At 47.8% G+C, this 10,225-nt stretch overlaps 1 pseudogene; it reads right to left on the bottom strand.

Moving 5' to 3' along the window:
• Positions 1-10,225, bottom strand: part of LOC135521088 (myc box-dependent-interacting protein 1-like) — a 53,111-nt pseudogene that overhangs the window by 33,893 nt on the left and 8,993 nt on the right.

The raw sequence follows: 10,225 nt of genomic DNA, 5'->3' as shown, positions 1-10,225 counted from the left end.
AGATGTACCTGTTCCATTCCAGACGTACCTGTTCCATTCCAGATGTACCTGTTCCATTCCAGACGTACCTGTTCCATTCCAGATGTACCTGTTCCATTCCAGACGTACCTGTTCCATTCCAGACGTACCTGTTCCATTCCAGACATTCCAGATGTACCTGTTCCATTCCAGACGTACCTGTTCCATAGTGAGATGTACCTGTTCCATTCCAGACGTACCTGTTCCATTCCAGATGTACCTGTTCCATAGTGAGATGTACCTGTTCCATTCCAGACGTACCTGTTCCATTCCAGATGTACCTGTTCCATTCCAGACATTCCAGATGTACCTGTTCCATTCCAGACGTACCTGTTCCATAGTGAGATGTACCTGTTCCATTCCAGACGTACCTGTTCCATTCCAGATGTACCTGTTCCATTCCAGATGTACCTGTTCCATTCCAGACGTACCTGTTCCATTCCAGATGTACCTGTTCCATTCCAGATGTACCTGTTCCATTCCAGACGTACCTGTTCAATTCCAGACGTACCTGTTCCATTCCAGACGTACCTGTTCCATTCCAGATGTACCTGTTCCATTCCAGATGTACCTGTTCCATTCCAAACGTACCTGTTCCATTCCAGATGTACCTGTTCCATTCCAGACGTACTGTTCCATTCCAGATGTACCTGTTCCATTCCAGATGTACCTGTTCCATTCCAGACGTACCTGTTCCATTCCAGATGTACCTGTTCCATTCCAGATGTACCTGTTCCATTCCAGACGTACCTGTTCCATTCCAGATGTACCTGTTCCATTCCAGATGTACCTGTTCCATTCCAGATATACCTGTTCCATTCCAGACGTACCTGCTCCATAGTGAGATGTACCTGTTCCATTCCAGACGTACCTGTTCCATTCCAGATGTACCTGTTCCATTCCAGATGTACCTGTTCCATTCCAGATGTACCTGTTCCATTCCAGACGTACCTGTTCCATTCCAGATGTACCTGTTCCATTCCAGATGTACCTGTTCCATTCCAGACGTACCTGTTCCATAGTGAGATGTACCTGTTCCATTCCAGACGTACCTGTTCCATAGTGAGATGTACGGGTTCCATTCCAGACGTACCTGTTCCATTCCAGACGTACCTGTTCCATTCCAGATGTACCTGTTCCATAGTGAGATGTACCTGTTCCATTCCAGATGTACCTGTTCCATTCCAGATGTACCTGTTCCATTCCAGATGTACCTGTTCCATAGTGAGATGTACCTGTTCCATTGTTCCATTCCAGATGTACCTGTTCCATTCCAGATGTACCTGTTCCATTCCAGATGTACCTGTTCCATTCCAGATGTACCTGTTCCATAGTGAGATGTACCTGTTCCATTCCAGATGTACCTGTTCCATTCCAGATGTACCTGTTCCATTCCAGATGTACCTGTTCCATAGTGAGATGTACCTGTTCCATTCCAGATGTACCTGTTCCATTCCAGATGTACCTGTTCCATTCCAGATGTACCTGTTCCATTCCAGATGTACCTGTTCCATTCCAGATGTACCTGTTCCATTCCAGATGTACCTGTTCCATTCCAGATGTACCTGTTCCATTCCAGATGTACCTGTTCCATTCCAGATGTACCTGTTCCATTGAGATGTACCTGTTCCATTCCAGATGTACCTGTTCCATTCCAGATGTACCTGTTCCATTCCAGATGTACCTGTTCCATAGTGAGATGTACCTGTTCCATTCCAGATGTACCTGTTCCATTCCAGATGTACCTGTTCCATGAGATGTACCTGTTCCATTCCAGATGTACCTGTTCCATTCCAGATGTACCTGTTCCATTCCAGATGTACCTGTTCCATTCCAGATGTACCTGTTCCATTCCAGATGTACCTGTTCCATAGTGAGATGTACCTGTTCCATTCCAGATGTACCTGTTCCATTCCAGATGTACCTGTTCCATAGTGAGATGTACCTGTTCCATTCCAGATGTACCTGTTCCATTCCAGATGTACCTGTTCCATTCCAGATGTACCTGTTCCATTCCAGATGTACCTGTTCCATTCCAGATGTACCTGTTCCATAGTGAGATGTACCTGTTCCATTCCAGATGTCCCTTTTCCATTCCAGATGTACCTGTTCCATTCCAGATGTACCTTTTCCATTCCAGATGTACCTGTTCCATTCCAGACGTACCTGTTCCATTCCAGATGTACCTGTTCCATTCCAGATGTACCTGTTCCATATGAGATCCAGATGATACCTGTTCCATTCCAGATGTACCTGTTCCATTCCAGATGTACCTGTTCCATAGTGAGATGTACCTGTTCCATTCCAGATGTACCTGTTCCATTCCAGATGTACCTGTTCCATAGTGAGATGTACCTGTTCCATAGTGAGATGTACCTGTTCCATTCCAGATGTACCTGTTCCATTCCAGATGTACCTGTTCCATTCCAGATGTACCTGTTCCATAGTGAGGGCAGTTCCTCCTGAAGATCTTCATTAATCTCCTCAAACACCTTCTGAGCTCTCTCCAACTCATCCTCCGCCTGACACACACGCACACACACAGACACAGACACACACACACACACACAGACACACACACACACACACACACAGACACACACACAGACACACACACACAATATCTGTCACAAGGCACTGATAAAAACATTATGAACACCTGCTCTTCCCGTTCCAATACACTACACACTGAGTGGACAAAACATTATGAACAGCTGCTCTTCTCATTCCAATACACTACACACTGAGTGGACAAAACATTATGAACAGCTGCTCTTCCCGTACCAATACACTACACACTGAGTGGACAAAACATTATGATCACCTGCTCTTCCCATTCCAATACACTACACACTGAGTGGACAAAACATTATGAACAGCTGCTCTTCCCATTCCAATACACTACACACTGAGTGGACAAAACATTATGAACACCTGCTCTTCACATTCCAATACACTACACACTGAGTGGAAAAAAACATTATGAACAGCTGCTCTTCCCGTTCCAATACACTACATACTGAGTGGACAAAACATTATGAACACCTGCTCTTCCCGTTCCAATACACTACACACTGAGTGGACAAAACATTATGAACACCTGCTCTTCACATTCCAATACACTACACACTGAGTGGACAAAACATTATGATCACCTGCTCTACCAGGCGCACCAGTTTGTGCCAAGAACTGTAACGCTGCTGGGTTTTTCACGCCCAACAGTTTCCTGTGTGTATCAAGAATGGTCCACCACCCAAAAGACATCCAGCCAACTTGACACAACTGTGGGAAGCATTGGAGTCAACATGGGCCAGCATCCCTGTGGAACGCTTTCGACACCTTGTAGAGTCCATGCCCTGGCAAAATGAGGCTGTTCTGAGGGCAAAAGGGGAGTTCAACTCAATATTAAGAAGGTGAACAACCAACAGCTCAATAATTTGTATGTTTTGTTCACACTGTGTTTTTCAGTGAATCTTTCATTTGATTTTGAAAACCAGAACTCTCTGGCGTGAAGACAAAGCGTTTGTGTTCAGGAAAGAAGCTGTGGAAAATAGAGGCTCTTTCTAAATGTCTAAAACTATTGCAGGCAGATTGTATACTAGACCACATTCTGAAATCCCCATGAAAGCACTAGTCGACAGGGTGGTTGGCAAGGGTGATGGACCCACCTGGTTCCTGGAGAGGTTACTCTGAGCAATGTTGTGGGCTGACAGGATGCCCTGAGCCCAAACTGGAGTGGCCCTCTCCAACAGAGACACTGGCTGGAGATTGGAAGAGAGAGGATAATATATAAAGAGGGAGGGAAGACAGAGAGGAGAAAGAGAGAGGAGAAAGAGTGAGCGAGAGAGAGAGAGAGAGAGAGGGAGGGGTGGAGAGGGAGAGAGAGAAATAGAGGGAGAGAGAGAGAGAGAGAGAGAGAGAGAGAGGGAGAGAGAGAGCGAGAGAGAGAGAGAGAGAGAGTCATTTTAAACAGATTGATGTTATTAAAAGGGCCACATATCCATTGATGGAGAGGTCCTGTTACCTTGGTGATCTTGATGCCCCCATCCTTTCCTTTCTTCCCCTTATTGGTCGAAGAGTGGTTGTGTCTGGCGCTGTCATAGTCCACAAGCTTCCTGTCACGCTTTGCAATACGAGACTGAAGAAGAAGAAAATGATGACTTTAATGTCCAGAGAAGGAGGGGGGGGGGAGATTAACACACACGTGATGAGATATGATATGATTAAGGTATGAACCTACCTTAATATCAGGGAACTGCCCCAGGTATGTATCCATAGATATCAAAGCATTATCCACAAGCTTCTGATGGAAGTCTGTCCACAGAACGTCAGTGTCCTGCAAACAGATCAGAAACAAGGAAGTCACCATTAAATGACACAAGCACACAGACAGACAGACAGACAGACAGACAGACAGACAGACACACACAGACACACAGACACACAGACACACAGACACACACAATTTATTTACCTGTATATAGAGCAGACACATGGCAACACTTGCTTCAACGTAAACAGTATATGGTAGTGGGGTTGGCTGAGTCAAAGGGTTAGCTGAGCCAAAGGGTAAGTTGAGTCAAAGGGTTAGCTGAGTCAAAGGGTAAGTTGAGTCAAAGGGGTTAGCTGAGCCAAAGGGTAAGTTGAGTCAAATGGTTAGCTGAACCAAAGGGTTAGCTGAGTCAAAGGGTTAGCTGAACCAAAGGGTTAGCTGAGTCAAAGGGTTAGCTGAGTCAAAGGGTTAGCTGAGTCAAATGGTAAGTTGAGTCAAAGGGTTAGCTGAGTCAAATGGTAAGTTGAGTCAAAGGGTTAGCTGAGCCAAAGGGTAAGTTGAGTCAAATGGTTAGCTGAACCAAAGGGTTAGCTGAGTCAAAGGGTTAGCTAAGTAAAAGGGTTAGCTGAGTCAAAGGGTTAGCTGAACTAAAGGGTTAGTTGAGTCAAAGGGTAAGTTCAGTCAAAGGGTTAGCTGAGTCAAAGGGATAGCTGAGTCAAAGGGTTAGCTGAGCCAAAGGGTTAGCTGGGTCAAAGGGTTAGCTGGGTCAAAGGGTTAGCTGAGTCAAAGGGATAGCTTAGTAAAAGGGTTAGCTGGGCCAAAGGGTTAGCTGAGTCAAAGGGTTAGCTGAGCCAAAGGGTTAGCTGAGTCAAAGGGTAAGTTGAGTCAAAGGGTAAGTTGAGTCAAAGGGTTAGCTGAGCCAAAGGGTTAGCTGAGCCAAAGGGTTAGCTGAGCCAAAGGGTTAGCTGAGTCAAAAGGTAAGCTGAGTCAAAGTGTTAATTGAGTCGAAGGGTTAGCTGAGCCAAAGGGTTAGCTGAGTCAAAGGGTTAGCTGAGCCAAAGGGTTAGCTGAGTCAAAGGTTACACCATAACACATATATTTTATCTGTAATAGTATTTCAGCAAGTTGTCATGCACTCAAACTCAAACTGCACTTTTCAAAGGTGTGGTGATATTTAATTCAGTACAGAAATGTGTAGATGTGGAACATCTCACCGCAAGGTGGCTCAACATACCCTGTCCCCAGGCTCAACATACCCTGCTGTCCCTAGGCTCAACATACCCTGCTGTCCCTAGGCTCAACATACCCTGCTGTCCCTAGGCTCAACATATCCTGTCCCTAGGCTCAACATAACCTGCTGTCCCTAGGCTCAACATACCCTGTCCCTAGGCTCAACACAACATGCTGTCCCTAGGCTCAACATACCCTGTCCCTAGGCTCAACGTACCCTGCTGTCCCTAGGCTCAACATACCCTGCTGTCCCTAGGCTCAACATACCCTGTCCCTAGGCTCAACATACCCTGTCCCTAGGCTCAACATACCCTGTCCCTAGGCTCAACATACCCTTTCCCTAGGCTCAACATACCCTGCCCCTAGGCTCAACATACCCTGTCCCTAGGCTCAACATACCATGCTGTCCCTAGGCTCAACATACCCTGCTGTCCCTAGGCTCAACATACACTGCTGTCCCGAGGCTCAACATACCGTGCTGTCCCTGGGCTCAACATACCCTGCTGTCACTGGGCTCAACATACCCTGCTGTCCCTAGGCTCAACATACCCTGCTGTCTCTAGGCTCAACATACCCTGTCCCTAGGCTCAACATACCCTGTCCCTAGGCTCAACATACCCTGCTGTCCCTAGGCTCAACATACCCTGCTGTCCCTAGGCTCAACATACCCTGCTGTCCCTAGGCTCAACATACCCTGCTGTCCCTAGGCTCAACATACCCTGCTGTCCCTAGGCTCAACATACCCTGCTGTCCCTAGGCTCAACATACCCTGCTGTCCCTAGGCTCAACATTCCCTGTCCCTAGGCTCAACATACCCTGTCCCTAGGCTCAACATACCCTGTCCCTAGGCTCAACATACCCTGCAGTCCCTTGGTTCAACATACCCTGTCCCTAGACTCAACATACCCTGCTGTCCCTAGGCTCAACATACCCTGCTGTCCATAGGCTCAACATACCCTGCTGTCCCTAGGCTCAACATACCCTGTCCCTAGGCTCAACATACCCTGTCCCTAGGATCAACATACCCTGTCCCTAGGCTCAACATACCCTCCTGTCCCTAGGCTCAACATACCCTCCTGTCGTTAGGCTCAACATACCCTCCTGTCCCTAGGCTCAACATACCCTGCTGTCCCTAGGCTCAACATACCCTGCTGTCCCTAGGCTCAACATACCCTGCTGTCTCTAGGCTCAACATACCCTGCTGTCCCTAGGCTCAACATACCCTGCTGTCCCTAGGCTCAACATACCCTGCTGTATTTGGCTCAACATACCCTGCTGTCCCTAGGCTCAACATACCCTGCTGTCCCTAGGCTCAACATACCCTGCTGTCCCTAGGCTCAACATACCCTGTCCCTAGGCTCAACATACCCTGCTGTCCCTAGGCTCAACATACCCTGCCGTCCCTAGACTCAACATACCCTGCCGTCCCTAGGCTCAACATACCCTGCCGTCCCTAGGCTCAACATACCCTGCTGTCCCTAGGCTCAACATACCCTGCTGTCCCTAGGCTCAACATACCCTGCTGTCCCTAGGCTCAACATACCCTGCTGTATTTGGCTCAACATACCCTGCTGTCCCTAGGCTCAACATACCCTGCTGTCCCTAGGCTCAACATACCCTGCTGTCCCTAGGCTCAACATACCCTGCTGTCCCTAGGCTCAACATACCCTGTCCCTAGGCTCAACATACCCTGCTGTCCCTAGGCTCAACATACCCTGTCCCTAGGCTCAACATACCCTGCTGTCCCTAGGCTCAACATACCCTGTCCCTAGGCTCAACATACCCTGTCCCTAGGCTCAACATACCCCGTCCCTAGGCTCAACATACCCTGCTGTCCCTAGGCTCAACATACCCTGCCGTCCCTAGACTCAACATACCCTGCCGTCCCTAGGCTCAACATACCCTGCCGTCCCTAGGCTCAACATACCCTGCTGTCCCTAGGCTCAACATACCCTGCTGTCCCTAGGCTCAACATACCCTGCTGTATTTGGCTCAACATACCCTGCTGTCCCTAGGCTCAACATACCCTGCTGTCCCTAGGCTCAACATACCCAGTATCCAGTTGAGTCAAGAGATCTTTTTTTGGGGGGGGGGGACAAGCTATGTTTTCATAACTGTAATGTTTACATGAATTCTGATTATTTCACAGGATACACAACACCTCATGAAATACTGTATCTGTAGACGTTCTTGTTAGAATGAATATGACATATTGACCTAGTGATGCGGAATGTACAGAAGGGGCTCAACATACCCTACTCTCCCCTACAGCTGAATGTCCAGCCTACCTCGAAAGTGTACACACCGTTCAGCTCCTTAAATAAATATGAAACTACATACAGTCCTGAGTCTATGACTCCACTAAGTGTGTAAAACACAAATGTATTACCTCAGCGTTGTTTCCCAACTTCTCTAAGCCTCTATTTACACTAGAGAGAGAAGAACGTGGAGAAAATGAAGAGACAAATGAAGGCACAAATAAGGCATTAATGAATGAACAAGCACGGAAAATGATAATAGCAAAAGTATAGGTAGGTATTGAGAAGAACACAATGAACAGGGAACTGATGAGAGAGGAGAGAAAATTGAGAGAGAGGAGATGAACAGGAAACTGATGAGAGAGGAGAGAGGGGAGAGAGAGGGGAGAGAGAGAGGAGAGAAATGGGAGAGAGAGGAGATGAACAGAGAACTGATGAGAGAGGAGAGAGGGGAGAGAGAGGGGAGAGAGAGAGGAGAGAAATGGGAGAGAGAGGAGATGAACAGAGAACTGATGAGAGAGGAGAGAGAGAGAGGAGATGAACAGAGAACTGATGAGAGAGGAGAGAGATAGGAGAGAGAGGAAACTGATGAGAGAGGAGAGGGAGAGGAGAGAGAGAGGAGAGAGAGAAGATGAACAGGGAACTGATGAAAGAGGAGAGGGTAGCCTCATTCAACCATTGAGGTGGATCAGGCTGGTGGGTCAGGGTGGTGGATCAGGATGGTGGATCAGGGTGGTGGGTCAGGGTGGTGGGTCAGGTGGTGGGTCAGGGTGGTGGTGGTGGATCAGGGTGGTGGATCAGGGTGGTGGGTCAGGCTGGTGGGTCAGGGTGGTGGATCAGGATGGTGGATCAGGGTGGTGGGTCAGGGTGGTGGGTCAGGTGGTGGGTCAGGGTGGTGGATCAGGGTGGTGGATCAGGGTGGTGGATCAGGGTGGTGGGTCAGGGTGGTGGGTCAGGGTGGTGGGTCAGGTGGTGGGTCAGGGTGGTGGATCAGGATGGTGGATCAGGGTGGTGGGTCAGGGTGGTGGGTCAGGTGGTGGATCGGGGTGGTGGGTCAGGGTGGTGGATCACGGTGGAGGGTCAGGGTGGTGGGTCAGGGTGGTGGGTCAGGGTGGTGGGTCAGGGTGGTGGGTCAGGGTGGTGGATCAGGGTGGTGGGTCAGGGTGGTGGGTCAGGGTGGTGGATCAGGGTGGTGGATCAGAGTGGTGGATCAGGGTGGTGGATCAGAGTGGTGTATCAGGGTGGTGGGTCAGGGTGGTGGGTCAGGGTGGTGGGTCGAGGTGGTGGGTCAGGATGGTGAATGTTGAGGTCTTTAACAGAGCTACCGTCTGTTAAAGGCTCTAGAGAGAGTCGAGGAATTAGAGCTACAGTCTGTTGAAGGCTCTAGAGAGAGTTGAGGAATTAGAGCTACAGTCTGTTGAAGGCTCTAGAGAGAGTCGAGGAATTAGAGCTGCAGTCTGTTGAAGGGTCATTTCAATTAGCAGGATTACCAGAATGTAACTTTAATACAGTTAAAAAGGAATGTGTCGGTCTGTTAGATCAACCTGTCCTAACACACTAGTACAGCGCTATGCTCTAATACCAACCTGTCCTAACACACTAGTACAGCGCTATGCTCTAATACCAACCTGTCCTAACACACTAGTACAGCGCTATACTCTAATACCAACCTGTCCTAACACACTAGTACAGCTCTATACTCTAATACCAACCTGTCCTAACACACTAGTACAGCTCTATACTCTAATACCAACCTGTCCTAACACACTAGTACAGCTCTATACTCTAATACCAACCTGTCCTAACACACTAGTACAGCTCTATACTCTAATACCAACCTGTCCTAACACACTAGTACAGCTCTATACTCTAATACCAACCTGTCCTAACACACTAGTACAGCTCTATACTCTAATACCAACCTGTCCTAACACACTAGTACAGCTCTATACTCTAATACCAACCTGTCCTAACACACTAGTACAGCTCTATACTCTAATACCAACCTGTCCTAACACACTAGTACAGCGCTATACTCTAATACCAACCTGTCCTAACACACTAGTACAGCGCTATACTCTAATACCAACCTGTCCTAACACACTAGTACAGCTCTATACTCTAATACCAACCTGTCCTAACACACTAGTACAGGTCTATACTCTAATACCAACCTGTCCTAACACACTAGTACAGGTCTATACTCTAATACCAACCTGTCCTAACACACTAGTACAGGTCTATACTCTAATACCAACCTGTCCTAACACACTAGTACAGCGCTATACTCTAATACCAACCTGTCCTAACACACTAGTACAGCTCTATACTCTAATACCAACCTGTCCTAACACACTAGTACAGCGCTATACTCTAATACCAACCTGTCCTAACACACTAGTACAGCGCTATACTCTAATACCAACCTGTCCTAACACACTAGTAC

Source organism: Oncorhynchus masou, chromosome 29 (assembly GCF_036934945.1).
Source record: "Oncorhynchus masou masou isolate Uvic2021 chromosome 29, UVic_Omas_1.1, whole genome shotgun sequence".
Lineage (NCBI taxonomy): Eukaryota > Metazoa > Chordata > Actinopteri > Salmoniformes > Salmonidae > Oncorhynchus > Oncorhynchus masou.
This window is presented reverse-complemented; position numbering and strand designations above follow the sequence as displayed.